Genomic DNA, 15,839 nt, shown 5'->3' on the forward strand with positions numbered 1-15,839 from the left:
AGGAGAAATAGAGAAAAGTTTCTCCCTTGGCGCTTGCCGCAAGAGGGCGCGACGAGTAAATCGCCCGCAAAGGAGAAAGTCGCGGCTCCGAAGGAGGAACGGAGCCCGTTGCTCCATTCTCGCTCCCTTTTTTTAGAGTGTATATATATATATATATATATATATATATATATATATATATATATATATATATATATATATATATATATATATATATATATATATATATATATATATATATATATTTTCGTATGCTAGATGACCTGAAAGATCAAGATCGTACCTGGGTCCTAGACTTAACAGCGAAACGGCTTAAGCGCTGAGCTACCACCTCGGGCAAAGCAAAATTTCGATGCATGTACACACCGGATTTTCCGTCCGATCGCCCGCTACAAAGCGCAACGCCTCATTAATAATCATCATCAACAACTAATATACTCTAGAGGGCCCCGGCCGGGCCTGGTCATGAACTCGCGCACCCTAGATAAGATTAGTAATGAACGCCCGGGCCCGGGCCGGGCTCGGGCTGGGTTCCGTCGTGACACCCGGGCCCGGGCCGGGCCCGGGCTTGGTACCACGGGTCCGCGCTGGGCTCGGGCTTCATAAAGCGGGCGCGGGCCGGGCCCGGGCCGAAAAAACAGGCCAGTGCAGTTCTCTATACTCGGCGACAGCTTTTCTTGACATTGGAGCGAAGGCTACGGAGGCGGGGCCTCCGCACATTTGTGTTACTACGCAAGTAGTCCGGCAGCTTGCAGCCGATTTCAGTTCCAGTTTTGGTTTTCGCTTGCTCGCAGTGCTAGTGTATTTAGCAAAATGTGTGCATGCAAAATGGGAACGTCAAACTATGATGAGAGTGTATACATGTAGCAAGTTACTGTGCTGTATATATACTGGTACAGGTAAAATTTTCCGCAGTTCAGAACGTTTTCCCAGCATTATTCAGCCTTTATAACAGTGAAGTTGAGATTCCGTGTTCAGTCAACAAAAAGTGTGGCAGCCCAGTATATACGGGTACGCGCCACACGTGATCGAATGTTAACGTTTACAGTATCGAGCCCTGGTACAGGTGAAATGGAAGGCCGGTTGCGGTACGATCCTGCCACGGGCCTGTCTTGTTTCAGTTTTGCTGTATTCGGTTTACGCTCACTAAGACTCTCAGCAATGATCGGCGCAGACTGCGCCTCAGTGTTCGAGAAGCCTCACAATTGTTGTAGATCGTTGTTAAGATTGCGCGCAAGACGAGAACAGTCAAGCTTATTTCAGAGCTTGCGCGGCCACCAGTGATAAGGCTGGAAAGTTCGATGCGGGATGTATAAAAGACGGCGCGTCCCAACGATGAGCACCTTTTCCACGGCCGATGCTGTACTCGCCGCTATCAGCGCCTGTGTGCTTTGCTGTAATCTGACTTTCCGTTTACCGGCAGACTGCTGCCTTCGTCAACGTCATGACCCCGTGAAAATATAATAGCTGTGCAAACTATGCAAGATGACGACCGTCTCCACGCACACACCGCAGCAAAAATACGCAAGTACCATGATACCACTGAACTGGAAGATTTTAAGAGAGCTTACGCTTAATTGAATAGAGACTGAAACAGATTTTTTTATCGAGCTTCGCTCGTCAATCACCTTCATGTAGTGTGATGGCCGCCGTTGTTTTTTTTTCCATCCCTGTGCATGCAGTATGTAACAGGTATTGTCTATAATACGAATTGTTATTGGTAGAAAAAAATAAAGTATGCATAAAAACAGTTCATATCTTTTATTGTATCACAGACATACAGGAAAATTCTCGAGGCCCGTGTATTTAGATTTAGGGGCACGTTAAAGAACCCCAGGTGGTCAAAATTCCCGGAGCCCTGCACTGCGACGTCTCTCATATTCATAACGTGGTTTCAGGACGTTAAACACCATGAATTATTATTAACATAACATTTTGCATTTGTGGCACAGAACGTGATAGCCATAACCTTTTGCTTGCACTCCATGTCGACATAACATTTGGCACTTGTGACCAGAACATGATAACCATAACTCGTTGCTGGAACTCTGTCAACATAACATTTTTGCACTTGAGGCACTGAACGTGATGGCCATAATTTTTTTCTGGCACTCCATGTCGACATAACATTTTGCACTTGTGACCAGAACATGATAACCATAACTCGTTGCTGGAACTCTGTCAACATAACATTTTCGCACTTGAGGCACTGAACGTGATAACCATAACTCTTTGCTGGCATTGCTTGCCATAAGAACCATTTATAATAAACAAATCAAAATAGGTAAGAGCAGGAACACATTGATAACGAAGAATGAGATGGTACAATACATTAGGAAACGAGTAAATGAAAAACAAAACAATGACAAGAAGCAGTATCACACTATCAGGTCCCATTGAGACAGCAATGAAACAAGACATCAAGCACTACTGGCGTGACATCACACAGAAAAATGAACACAATTTTGAACACTTCAATCCTCAACTAATAAATGTGGTTTTCGCTGATGCAGCGTATAATGTAAAAGTTCATGGCTGAGATACATCATCACATCAGAGCCGCTGTGACAGTACAGTGCACAGTACACGGCCGCTGACACAAAACGCACAGGTTTGAGCCTGTCGTATTTCGATGGATCAGAAATGCCAGACGCCCGTGTACTTATGTTTCGGTGCATGTTAAACAACACCGGATGGTCAAAACTTGCAACCCTCTAGCACGGCATGTCGCATAACCACATCGTTGTTTTGGCACAATATATCCCAACAATTATCACACCACGGCAATGTTACCAGAACATACACGAAGTGCAGCGAAACATAGAGAGATCAGCAGAATAAATTAAAATGAAGTCATTAAGCAATAAAAAGTAACTAAATAGCAGTGACTAATGGACCTCACAAGCAATATCACAGTTTCTGGTTAGGCACGCGTGCAACCTTTTGGTTGAAGCTTTGAAAAAGCACACATGGAGATGCTCATGGCAATTCATCAATTCCGCTCATGTCAGAGCTGCTCGACTCATCAGAAGTACTCGAATCTGTGCCCAAAGAAATAATGAGACTTTCTGTTTGGCTGTCTATAATGCCATCCTGCTCCCATGTCTCATCCTCAAGCTTTATCACGTGATTGCAGTCTCGGAACCAGTTCTGCGGGGTCACACCTGCGATTCCTTCCAGCAGCAGCTTCTCGACTGAATCGATCTTGTAGTCAGTGTTGTGCGAAGCAACATAGCCTTTGACCTGGCTCTATTGGATTGAGCTCACAGTGGTAAGGAGGCAAGCGCACAACCTCATGACCGGCAGCACCGGCAAGTGTGTCAATCTGGTAACCAAGGAACATGTGCTTATTCTGCTTAACGAGCTGCAGCAGTTCGCACTTCAGATGGTCATCCGAAAAAGGGATACTTTTCGATTTCAACCAGCACTGGAGTCGGCTTTTCTTGATGATGAACTTGGCACTTTTTCAACTTGAGCACTGTGATATGACGCATTATCCATCACAATCACACTGCGTGGCTTGATGTTCGGTAGCAACTGTTCAACAAACCATTTTTGAAAACGCGCAGCATCCATTTCTGCGTGGTAATCACCAGCGCCCTTCTTGGCACGAAAAACTAGGGCGGCTCCATCAACAAAGCCTTCCGCACTGCCAGCATGCAAAACAATTAGGCGTCCTCCTTTACCGCTGGGTGCACGGATACCTGTTGAGAGGCCTTGACGAAATGCGTCTTGCCGGGACATCACTTTGGTGTCTGTCCATACAGTCTCCTTAGTGTGGCCAGCGTTTACCCAGGTCTCATCAAGGTAGTATATGGTCCTGTAAAAGAAAAGAAATCAGTCGTATAGTTAAGAGCGTACTTTAACTGGCAACAGCCCATTAATAAACCAGCGGCCTTGATTCAAAGTTATGCCTCTGTTACAGCGCAAAGAATCCACTGACAAAGCCCATGTGAATACATATAACAAAGATGAGCTGGCAAAACTTCCCCTGAGAAAGACTGAATCGATTGTTTACAAAACATGTTTCAGGCTGCTCATAAAAGCTAATGCAACCACATCCCCAATCTTGTGCACAGTATATTCGCTGAATAAAATTAGCTATTATTTCCTTCAAGCTATTCAGATTCCTTGCTCCTACACGGAAAGGCAGTAAATCTTCCCAAACAATGCGACGGGAAATTCAGCAATAGCGAAACGATCAGTTACATCTTCGGCACAGATCATCGCATCCTCGGCTGATACTATTATCCACCCTACAAGCACAAGCATGAACAGCTACCTTATTTTACTGGAGAATTTCGCTGCGACTGAAGTTAGGATTGTGTAAGGCTTTCGATCACTCGCGTCAACACACACGTTTGGCGATCACTGATGCAAAGCATACCTCTCGTTTTCGCTCACCATTAAGTACACACGCATGCTGACCATTCGCGTCTACACATTTACCAACAAGCACGCGCGACGAATGTTTGCAGAAATTAAAAGAACGCAACAACTTACCGCTGCTGCCTCCGCATTTCTCGGATTGTACGGAGGTACTTTCGACGCCAAGCAACGATGTCGTCTCGCTCGAGCAATGCGGAATTCCTTTTTCTCTTTCGGAAGAGGAACCCCAAGTCGTTCAGCATTCGTTGCATCGTGCGAGTGCTGATCGTCGGCATGTCCATGTCAGTGTCGCTGATTACGTCGTTGCGTAGCTTCTCGGCCGTAGGCAGTTCATTGCGCATGAAATAACTGTGTACTTTGCGCCGCACTGCTGCCAACGCAAACGTGTCGTAGCGCAGCAGCCTCGTCTTGGCGGTCATGCGCTTCCCAGCTTCACCCGAGACCGAGAAATCCAGCTTCTTACGCTTTGGAGAGGAAAGTGGGGCCCGCAGAGCTTCAGCCTTGATTCGTGTTACAGTTCGCACACTCACTCCGGTGAATTCGGCGACAGTCCGGCACACAGAATTCGTCGACAGCTCGGGCTGACGGCGCCTTACTCCTGCGTAGACGTTGCAGATAACCTGCTTCGTTTGCTTGGAGACCCACTTTTTGTCACACTTAGTGTATAGCCTCCTCGGAGAACTAAAAGGAGAGTTCGCGGCCGCACACGGTACTGCCGGCACCGCGGACGCCATGTTTACTGCAAGAGCAAGCAGCAGGCGTGCGGAAAACGTGGTGCCGTCCAAGAAATAAAAAAAGGAAAAAAAATTAAGGCGCACGATAGCTTCTTTTCCATGAACAGCTTCCCATACTTGTTCTAGCTTTATAATGAAGAACGTTTTATTCATTCGGGCCAAGTAGCTATTAGAATCAGAAAATAAAATAGGTACTATTTCCTGGCGCGCGCGCATGCAGGCGGTTCGGCTCTGTAGCTTCCACAGTGCTGTCAAGGAAAGCTGTCGCCGAGTATAATATATCATACTGAAGTTTACTCAACTATACCGATATATCCTTGCGTGAGCGTATTTTTAGGTGTTAAGCAAAGTAACGACTAGATTACTCAAATAGCAAATTTAGAAAGAAGTACTGCACTGTCTATCCCACACGGCGGAGTGAACCTAGAGATGTTTCAACTTGTCATTCTACGTACGGCTTACAATCGCTGAATAATTATTTGCCACCCTTAATTAATTAATTTTGTATATTGAGCGTTTATTTCGTATACTTTGTAGACATTTGACTATTTAAACAGTCTGACCTGGCTGCATTATTAATGTGATAGAGTTAAAGAGCTCGTTTCGCGGAAATTCCGGTGTCGGTGTCTGCGGCAGCGTCGTGGGTTGTGAGCAAAATATCAGCTTTGTCCATGATTGAAACCGTCGTAGCACCACTGTGTTTGTGCAATGTATTCGCGGCATCCACACGCACGTGTTTGAGTGTCTTGCCAACCCCTCCGTTTCGAAAACATCGCGAACTGTTCGGCAATCCTTAGTAGTCGTTTCTATCAGAAGAAGCATGCCCTTATCGTGCTCGCAGCAACGTGAGAGCGCGACACCCACTAGCTGTTGTTGCACTCGTTGTATTTTAGGAAACGCGCTCGCTCGCCGTGCCTATAGAGGAGTGGTAGAATACTTAGGAAACGGTAAAACACACGGCGAACTTACAATGCGTTGAACCGACCTTCCTGGCTTCAATATGTGCGCACGCAATGCTTCCTTCTACTTTTTTTTATTCGTCTGTAGCTTCAGGCAATCTGTCTTTATGGCTCGATGGCGGGCTCAACGTCTGATAAACTCCTCGTGTATATCTCGTGCTATCAGCGATTCAAGGGCTTCCGCGAAATAATGTTATCGCGGTTCGGGCAGCAGAGAAAATCCTCTGTCGTATTCAGGTGTATACGCGTGCGTATGTACTACGCCTTACTTTGATAAGTGACTTGCGGACTAGGAAGACAACTTGCTGACTACGGCTGCTTATTGAACAAAGCCCCATATTCAGAAACGTATAACTGCACGTACGGAGCTGACTACGCGTCTTTAGTGCAGACCTTAAGCGTGCGAGTCTAGAACTGAAGCGAGCCACACGAAGTTGCAGGCGACCAATATTGAGTGGTGATAAGCAAAGACGCGAATCTTTTGTACGTTGGGATGTGATTGTCGGCGCCGCTGTTCATCGAGCTGGATGCTGCTACAGGTGAGAAGATGGCCGCCTTGTTAACGGTAAGCGATGTGGTAGTACGTTTGGCATTTATGGCTGGTAAACGTAACATTTCCCAGCGGGTAAACACGCTGGGGCATGTTAGGAGATAGGAAGTTGGTGTTGACCTTAGAATCTGTTTCTTTGCGTGCTTCTAACAGGGCGTCCCAGCTGTCACGCAGCAAGATTATTAAAAAGCGGTACGGTGCAGCGCGGAGCGAACCTAGTATGTAAAGACGGGTCCGCTATTAAAGGGAACACTTACATGCATGGCACGTCCGGGTTTCGCTCTTGAAAAATCAGTGGCTTAGATTTGCATAACACTACCGATGATCGACAGTTCTGACTCCTTTTGACAGACTAGTGCCGTGCAAGGACAATGTTTCAACACCCACTTGCAGTTACGGGGCCAACAGTACATGAAAGGTGATCATTCGGGTGTTCCCTTTAACAGTGGACCGTACTCTATATATTGTTCCGAGTAGACTGAAGTAGTTACTAATGTTTTGTTAGTGAGGTTCGATAATTAGTTATAATTATATTTACAAATTGAAAAGTACTCACCCATTTGTCAAAAGGTCAATGAGGCGTATGTAAGCATTATTTAATTTCCATCTAACAGTATCGTGCCCATTTTTGCCGGTTGATAAAGAAAGCCCACGAAATTTGAAAAATAATACGTGAAAAAACGGCAGCGTTCTCAAGCAGGCTCCCTGTGTGGTAGCCAATATCACGGAAAAAAATGCAGACAGAATTAAATCACAGGGTCCCCTGTACATTGGCTTAAGACGACTCCAAGGCGAAAGCCTTCTTCTTCTTCTTCTTCCTCTTCCTCTTCTTCTTCTTCCTCGTCTTCTTCTCAGTCGGTGAATTGATCCTCCACCGCCCCCTTCCGAAAGTTTTGTGCACCTAAGGTGCTTTCGCGCTGCCTCCAGAATCGGAGGCATTGCAAGGTTTCTGCACCTCACCAGGCTTCGCACTGCCTCAGGGATCGTCCCACCTTAGTCGAAGCTATGATGTCATGTGATGACGTCACGATGACGTCATCACGTGGTGATGATTTTTTGGCATCACTCGTGTTGACACCACCGACGTTGTACGACGCCGACGGTCAATTTTTTCGTTTCATGAGGCATGTAAGGCTTTTGTCTTAAAAGAACAATGCGTCGCCCAATCTGCCACTCCTCCGCGGAATAAGCCCGTCGCTTTAGTCTTGCAGAGTAGGGCCTAAGTAAATGTGACTGGTAGCGAAGCTTCCATAGAAGCCCATACGTTCAGAAAATGGCCGCTCATCAGCTGCTCATGGGGCTTAGCGCCATCTGTGTGAGGAGGGAACACTTCCAGCGGAACAAAAAATAAAGTGAATGTGACGCAATATCCTGTGAAAAAGTGACGTCATTTTGTTGGCACTAGCGCGCAATTTGACCTCAAAATAGTTTTCTTAGAGCCCTGATCGCTAAGGACTCGCGGTGAGCCGAGCCGACAAGTCGTTGACCAGTGCGCTATACGCTAGCTAAACTAATATCGACTCATGACTAAACAGCGGTATTTAAGTGTACGGCCTTTTAATACGCCTTGGTTTTACCACGAAACCTTATTCTTTGAGCTTTTATTCTGCGTTCTGGTCATCTTCCACAGCGGGATTAATTTAAGCAGCAGCGTACCTCTCATGTTTGCAGCGTTGCTATTTGCTTCGCACGTGCGCAGGAGCCTTGAAGAGCGCAGTGCGTGTGTGCTTCAGTCCTAACAAGAATAAATGACTCCTCTTCACGCCAAAATGATGATACTTCAGTTTTATTCAATAGTCGCAATAACGCAATTTTATTACACCCTACACAACGAGCAACAAGTGTCGTAATAAGTACAAGAAGTGCGTACACTACGTGCACTATGTTTTGCCTTATGTTCTGATAAATTAACCTTACGTGTAACGTATAAAGGCATGCGAATTGTAGCGCGACAGATAACTTAGCGATATGCTCAGCGATAACAGGAAATATAGTAGGCACTGCGTGTTCACGAAGTAAACCTGGCAGCAGGAATACTGATCCATGAAAATCCGGCAAGCACACTACTCCGAACCGTTGCCCCGGCGTCTTATCTAGAAGAGATGGGTCGCCAGGCGTAGGCGTGTTGCACACCACATCGCACACCACATCGTTTCCGCGGGTACCGAGGAAAGCGTTCGGCGGTGAATGTTAGCCGCGTCGTCCCGTTGAACACCGTAATCTGCACGTTCACCAACGATCAAACGCACCTCGCAACTCCGCGCACAGAAAAAATCAAATTCTCACCACAATAATTCAGAGAATGCGAAGCACCAGAACACGTGAGGGTGTGAGGGGGCGTGTTGTCGCAGACGAACTTTACGAGCCCGCCTTTCCATGCACCGCAAGGGCTGCACTGAATAACAATGACGTGCGCCTCTCTTCAGGGCGTGCTAAGAAAAAGGTTTTTCGAAATAATTGAACACTGTCATACATGCGTTGGCACATTGCACCTACATAATGTTATTCGGGAAATAAATGTCATTTGTAAAACATAACGATTGCTTCGCCCATGAATAATACGTTGTTTCTCGCTCTTAGTGTTTGTTCCCTTCAAACATAGTCGCGCTTCAACGCAGCACACATCACTCCCCTTGCTGGTGTCGTTGGCAATAGGTTCTGAACCGCTTTTCGCCCGAAGCTTCGCGACCTATTTGTATGGACCTTGGTCGGGCCGTAATCAGAACAGCGCCCCGGCAGCATTGGGTGTGTTCCAATACTCACCGTAGACGGCCAAATATACAGCTAAGTGGACAGCGGCCATCTTAATTCCCATTCCAATTCTCACGTAGCCGGCAAAATAGACAGCTTCGAGAAAGACAAAAACAATGCAGGCTACTTTGCTGTCCAAACAAGATGGCACGAACGCGGCATCGGTTCGATCTGCTTGCTCGGCGTTCGGACGTGAATCGCGCTCGGTGCACGGTGCTGGTTGGGTTTCTGAGTACCGGATAGTTTTTATTCTTTGATTGGAATCTGTGGTGTTTTTCTTCCGTATATGCAGGATCAGTTCCGTTTTCTTGATTTTGTCTACTTGAGTCCACACTGATGTCTAGGAATTCTCCTGGTCAGGATCGTTCCCTGTGGACGCCCTCTCTGCACAGTGACGATTTGCCGCTTGACCTGTTTCTCCGCAGTGGTGTGAGCAGCGTTCCCGTCGCTCTGGTGCCCTTGGGTGGGCACTTCATTAAGTTAAACAACCCTAAGGCGATACAAGTTCATCTTCATGCAGTGACCCCAAACTACCAGAGCATTACCGACGTGAGGCAGCACTCTAAAAACTGAAACTCCTGCAGTGAGAGTTATAGAGCTGTGTTACTCCCACAGATCTCATTATACTCTCTCTCAGGGAGGCGCTTTACTCTCTTTTGGCCAGGAGGAGTGAAAAGGCCTTTCACTCCTCCTGGCGAAAGAGAGTAAAGTGCCTGTTTCACTCCCGCATCCCACGAGAGAGTAAAAGGTTGTTTTACTCTCTTGCCATATAAAAGCTTGTTTCAGAGCTTGTTTTAGTCTTGCAACTCTCCAAATATAACGAGCTGTAAAGAAAATTTCGTGCAGTCTAATATCTTTGGCAGTAGCTCAATCGATGAAGTGACGGCGATAGATTCCTCGTCAACTTATCGCAACGAAAACCGCTGACATGCACAAAGAATCTGCGATCATAAATGTACGCGATTATACTCACACGTACGCACACTCTGAGTCAGGTCCTAGTTATTGACTGTCTAGAGGCGGCACGCCGCAGCGTACGCAATAAAATGCTGTGGACAGAAAGCACGAGAAAAAAAAAGAAGAAAAAAAAGGGGGGGGGGGGGACCTTTAGTTTCGCCTTTAAAACGCGACAGCGGTATTCGTACACACGCAAGGTCGCGCGCGCGCGCGCGCGCGCGCACCCACACACACACACACACACACACACACTATCGCCTTCTCAATCGCTAGCTTGCCTGCGCTTCTCGATGGAGACCTATACACAGTGCCGCAAGGAAAGCCAAAGTGCAAACGCCCTCTCTCTCTTTGCATCTACCTCGACTTTTCGCTCACGACCAACCAACGCGGCTTTTTCGCTCAGAACCAATGACGCCGACGCCGCCGACACCGGAATTTCTGCGAGACGAGCTCTTTGACGCTATCGCGTCCAAAAAAAAAAGATATATATAAACGCGACTTCCTTCAAGCAGCCGCTAAACGGGAGGGCTGTTACATGAGCCGCCGAGAGCAACACGATAACGCAACCTTACGACGCAGGCACGCAGGCGCGAGCGAGGAAAGACAAAATAAAAAAAACAGACACACACACACACGCACACACACACACACGCACCAGGAGAGGAGAAGCGTGCGTGCTCAAGTCGAAGTCTCGCCGTCGCCCGTCGCTGCCTTCGCCATTTTCTCCCGTTGCCCGGTCAGCCCGGTCATCGAAGTTTCCGAATTGCTCAGCTGTGCCGGCTGTGCGTGCCCGTGTCCTGTGTGTGCGCGACTCTGATCTCAACGCTGGACGTGAACGGCATTTAGCGACGGCAGTGCAACATCGCGTACTGTGAGCGTGTTCGTGTTGGTTTCATGATGGTCTGAAGACTCAAGCGTGCTTGCACCTTCGTGTATTCGTGTTCGGCCAGCACCTGGTTAGGCACAGTCGGAAATGCGAACGGTAAGTGGTGCTTCTGTGTTCTCAGTTTCGTGTCGCTCACGTGTGTAGTGCTGCACAGTGTGTCGCGTGGAAAGTACAATAAAAAGCAGAATGGAAAAGCATTAGGCGCACATACGTGTGATGCCTGATGCGCGTTTAAAAAGCTTTTGTGAAGGCACACGCTTCGCACGGCCAGTCTATCGAAGAGCGGGTACGCCTCAATGAAGACAATTTGTGCTATACAATTTCTTTGCTTGACATAAAGCGTGAATGCGGCAGCGTGCTTTCAGAAAATATAAACAAGCGAGAGGCCGCGGTTATCACTCCGTCATGTGTGTATTAAGGCTAACTTTTGTTTCCAGTTGATTCAGTTATTGTAGTTGTCAGCCTCGGTTGTACGATGGCTGCGGTGCTCGCTGCCGACCCGAAAGTCGCGGCTTCGATCTCGGCCGCGGCGGTAGCATTTCGGTGGAGGCGAAACGCTAAACGCCTGTGTACTCTGCGATGTCAGTGCACGTTAAAGAAAACAGATGGGCGAAACTTCAGGAGCCCTTCGTCGCGCCCTTCACTTTTTTAGAAAAACGCCTATTTTCATAATTCATTTTCGGTAAAACACCCCCCTCCATCAGAATTTCGCTCCCCCCCTTCCCCTGTGGCTACGGGCCTGGCGTACGCTATTCCAAATCTCCCTAATATTAGTAAGTGGGAATACTTTTCGATAACAATCTTGCATTGCGCACTTTGTTCGTCTCTAAGACAAAAAAAGAAACAGCATACCATATATAGGGTAATAACGTCATTAGGTTGGACTAGAACGAATAAATTATGCTGCAGAGATATGATTATGGCCATATTATGTGAAAGTTGTCTGCTAAGTGACAGCGTTTATGGTGAAGCACGTGCATTTTACGATATTGTCACTTAATCCGTGACAATTTTGTGACATAATTAGTGACATCTTGAACTTTCCTGAATTTCATGTGGATATTCTCATCGAGTTGAAGATGTGCGAGCTGTGCCAGGCTTATTCAGTCACATCAGTGCAAGTCAGCTCAATGCAATACTGATGGCAGAGGGACAATAATTAAAAAAATATGACTCTCATAAGACTATTATGAAGCTTTGAAGCAAGGCTAAGCAGCCATTAAACATTATCACAGTTAAAAAAAAACTAATGTTCAGCAAGAACAGAACACCTTTCGTCATTTCTTGTGGTTTACTTCTTTAAGTCATATGTAAGCTTCCTACCTTCATGCTTCTTGATGAATGTGAATATTGTGTTTAGTGCAGCACCAGAAGCAGTAGACAATGGCCCGCAGGTCACCAGATGACTCTATCGCAAATTCTCAAAGGATGTGATGTTGTGCACCTACTCCTTGCTGCTGTATCATGCTTTGTTTTGAGCTCTTTCATTAGCATGATACACGGCAAACAACTTAATTTATCAGAAACTCAAATGCTGTGTTTTTGACGAAATGGTAGGTGTGGGGTGAACTTGAAACCACAAGTATTTGCTTTCTAGTCTCGCACAGGCAGTGAAATTTGTGGTTGGTTGTAGGTTGGCTGTAGGTTATGAATGTTTGTGCAGTTGGCAACACTACACTACTGAACTTGATGTGTATATTTGTAAATGCTGCAAGACTTAAAATGAAGGAAGGAAAGAAAGAAATAGATGGGAAGACAGGCAGGTTAGCCACTTCTCAAACTGGCTGGCCATGCTATGCAAAGGAAGAGGGTACGAGGAATAAAGGATAATACAAAAGAAACTTTACAGAAAAAGAACAAAGCAGGAAAGAAGAGTATGATGCCTCGTAAAGTCTGTCTCTAAGCTCACTTTTGCGTAAGAAGCACAGCAGCACTTTCAATGCTAACATCAAACGGGAGCAGCAATAAAAAAGCTCTGGAATCTGTTTTTCCTGAGATTAAAAAAAAACGCTTAATCTACACTGCCAGTTTTGTATTATGTACTGAATTAGTTCTTGGTGTTCGAGTGCATTAGGATAATAAATTTAGAGTTAAAAGATTGTTACATGCATGGACGTCTAACTGAATTTATGCCGGTTATCTGAATCAGGTATTGGTGTGCTTTACAGCTGTTTAGTGCTGCATGAAATAGTCACTGCAAAAAATCTGTACATTTTGTTTTTCTTTGCAGATGGTGCTCAAGATGGCACATGCAACGCTATGCAGCTGTGGACACCAGCAGCTTGATAAGAACTCTTGAAGCTCATCTGGATGCTTCACAGAACCTGGGTTGGTAGCAGTAATCTCGTTAGGAGAGAGTGATCAAATAGAATCCATTTCTGAATTGTGCAATGCATACCTGTGTTTAATGAAGCAAGTCATTGATACATTGGAAACATTGAGAGTATCACTATTTTGAGTCCAATGTCATGGTAGCTCTTATCTCAGTCATCCGATACAGTATGCAGAATCTGCACCTGCACTCTGTCATGCCTATAACACTATATTTAATTTACAGTGGAGTGCCTCGATAATAGACACCTGTAGCATGATATTGACTGTATTGTGAGGGATTCATAGTGTTCCTGGCGAAGTGATCAGTACTTATATAACGGCAGTGCTAAGAAGACAAGGACAAGAAAGTGCACATCAAGAGCGCTTACTCACAACTGAAAGCTTTATTGCCTAAACTTGAACCTCGCCTATTACCCGCCAACTAGTTCACATTCCCGTTTTGCTTCAAACAGTCAGTATTGTGATGCATTACCTTAACAATGAAGTGGCATATACATCGATATACATTGAAGCTCACTAGCGCATTGTTATTATGGTGTTTAACTTTATTTTTGTGTTTGGTAGTTTCAAAACCATTCACAATTTGCGACACAAATGTTAGTCCTGTTGTGAGTCACAACAGGACTAACATAGGATGGGCTGCATGCGCCTTGTGATTTAAGTTATCACTGTTAGGAAAATTTTTACATTCATTTCCACTTGATAGTTATATTAATTGCTTGTCTAGTTTGTGTTGGCTAGGGGAGATTTAAGGTAACAGCAAGCAGTAAGCAGCATATAAAATTTTCAGTATGCACGCATTTCATAGTTGGCAGAAGCAGGATGGTGCAGTGCTTACAGGCAGGTGCTATGTGCACAGCTGGTTTAGTCCGAAGTGCTGTGAGAAAGACAACATCTAGATGTTGCTTTGGCATAAACAGAGCTTTATGTTTAAATGTAAATTAAAAATTGAGGCTGTCCACTGTGGCATGCCTCATAAGTACTATATATCTATATTTGTCCCGTCTAGCCTAGGATTTTAAATAATTTATTTGGGAGAACTTGCACTAAGTTTTGAGGATAAATGAATTATTTTTGTAATAGGAGTTGCCTCCACAAAACAACAAGCAACACTGCACACTAGCTATTGTACCTTGTTCTTTTGCTAGGTGTATAAAAACATGGCAGCAAAACATGGACAAGCAATTGAGCCTCGTCTTTCTGTATTATAATGCTGCGTCTTTCTAGATATTACAAGAATGAAAGTGTGCTGCACACTCTGCATATCTCACAAGAAAATACTTGGCAGCTTCTTAATTTTGTATTTTTCTGTTTTTTTGGAAAAGTCTGCAGTAAGAGAAGACAAGTGGGTATTTTGTATGGATGCAGAAAGCTTAAGACTTCTTTGCTTGATATCTTTTTCAGGAAGACTGAACACTTTTGGCAAAGCAGCAACAGTCCTGGCCCACCTGTTTGTCTACAAGACGGTCTCTTCTGTGAACACTCCTGTGCCTTACAGTATACTATACTGATGATCTTGTACATCTCTCAGTATTTAGGATTGTCAGCACTTGGACTGCTGCACTGTGTTATGCACGGTGCTGAGTCCAAACTTTCCAATAACAGTATGCATTTGAAAATTTTACATGGCTTGAAAAGATGCTGAATGTAAACTCATTTAATTTACTAAGCATGGTTCTTTACTGTTTTACAGCCGTTATTTATTCCCTGGTCAATTTTTATTCAACCTCATGGCATGTCCAGTCCTTGGCTCTAATGTGCCAAGCCACCACCAGTATTGATGGGCAATTTTTAATTCAAAGCATGTTATTGCCTAACTCCGAGGTAACTTTCCTGTCACGGTATTCGCGGATTCATTTTCAATGTGGCACTTCTGCATGAGCCATAAATTGAGCTGTTGAAGGTGACGAGGAACCAATTTTCCGGTCGCATTTCATGGCACTAGCGGGCATGTAAATATTGTAACCATTGGTCTACTATTTATGCATAATAATGCGGGTGAATAGGGTTGCGAAATAATGCCATGTTCCCAAGCTTAACTTTATAAATTTACATTATTTCTTAAAAATATGTGAATAAAGGCGACTGTGTTTACAAACCTTGGCAGATGGATCTATGGTCGACACCACAGGTCTTTATACAAAACATTGAACTGCACAATCATGCGTAACATGTTTTCATGCCTGAGGGCAAACTAATGCTATATATAAGAAAAATGGTACACCACCATGCCTAAGTGTTGCAAGCCTTTATTACTTATCGAGTTGCCTTCATGTGTA

The 15,839-nt window shown here is 45.2% G+C and overlaps 2 long non-coding RNA genes across 2 annotated transcripts; both read left to right on the top strand.

Moving 5' to 3' along the window:
• Positions 1-652: 652 nt before the first annotated feature.
• Positions 653-5,399, top strand: LOC125758100 (uncharacterized). Its single transcript, XR_007415840.1, has 2 exons — positions 653-793; positions 4,940-5,399. It is a non-coding gene; the product is annotated as an uncharacterized LOC125758100 (long non-coding RNA).
• Positions 5,400-11,027: 5,628 nt separating this feature from the next.
• On the top strand, positions 11,028-15,839 carry LOC125758097 (uncharacterized). Its single transcript, XR_007415837.1, has 3 exons — positions 11,028-11,322; positions 13,457-13,554; positions 14,965-15,839. It is a non-coding gene; the product is annotated as an uncharacterized LOC125758097 (long non-coding RNA).

The sequence above is a fragment of the Rhipicephalus sanguineus genome, chromosome 4, assembly GCF_013339695.2.
Source record: "Rhipicephalus sanguineus isolate Rsan-2018 chromosome 4, BIME_Rsan_1.4, whole genome shotgun sequence".
NCBI classification, from domain to species: Eukaryota; Metazoa; Arthropoda; class Arachnida; order Ixodida; family Ixodidae; genus Rhipicephalus; species Rhipicephalus sanguineus.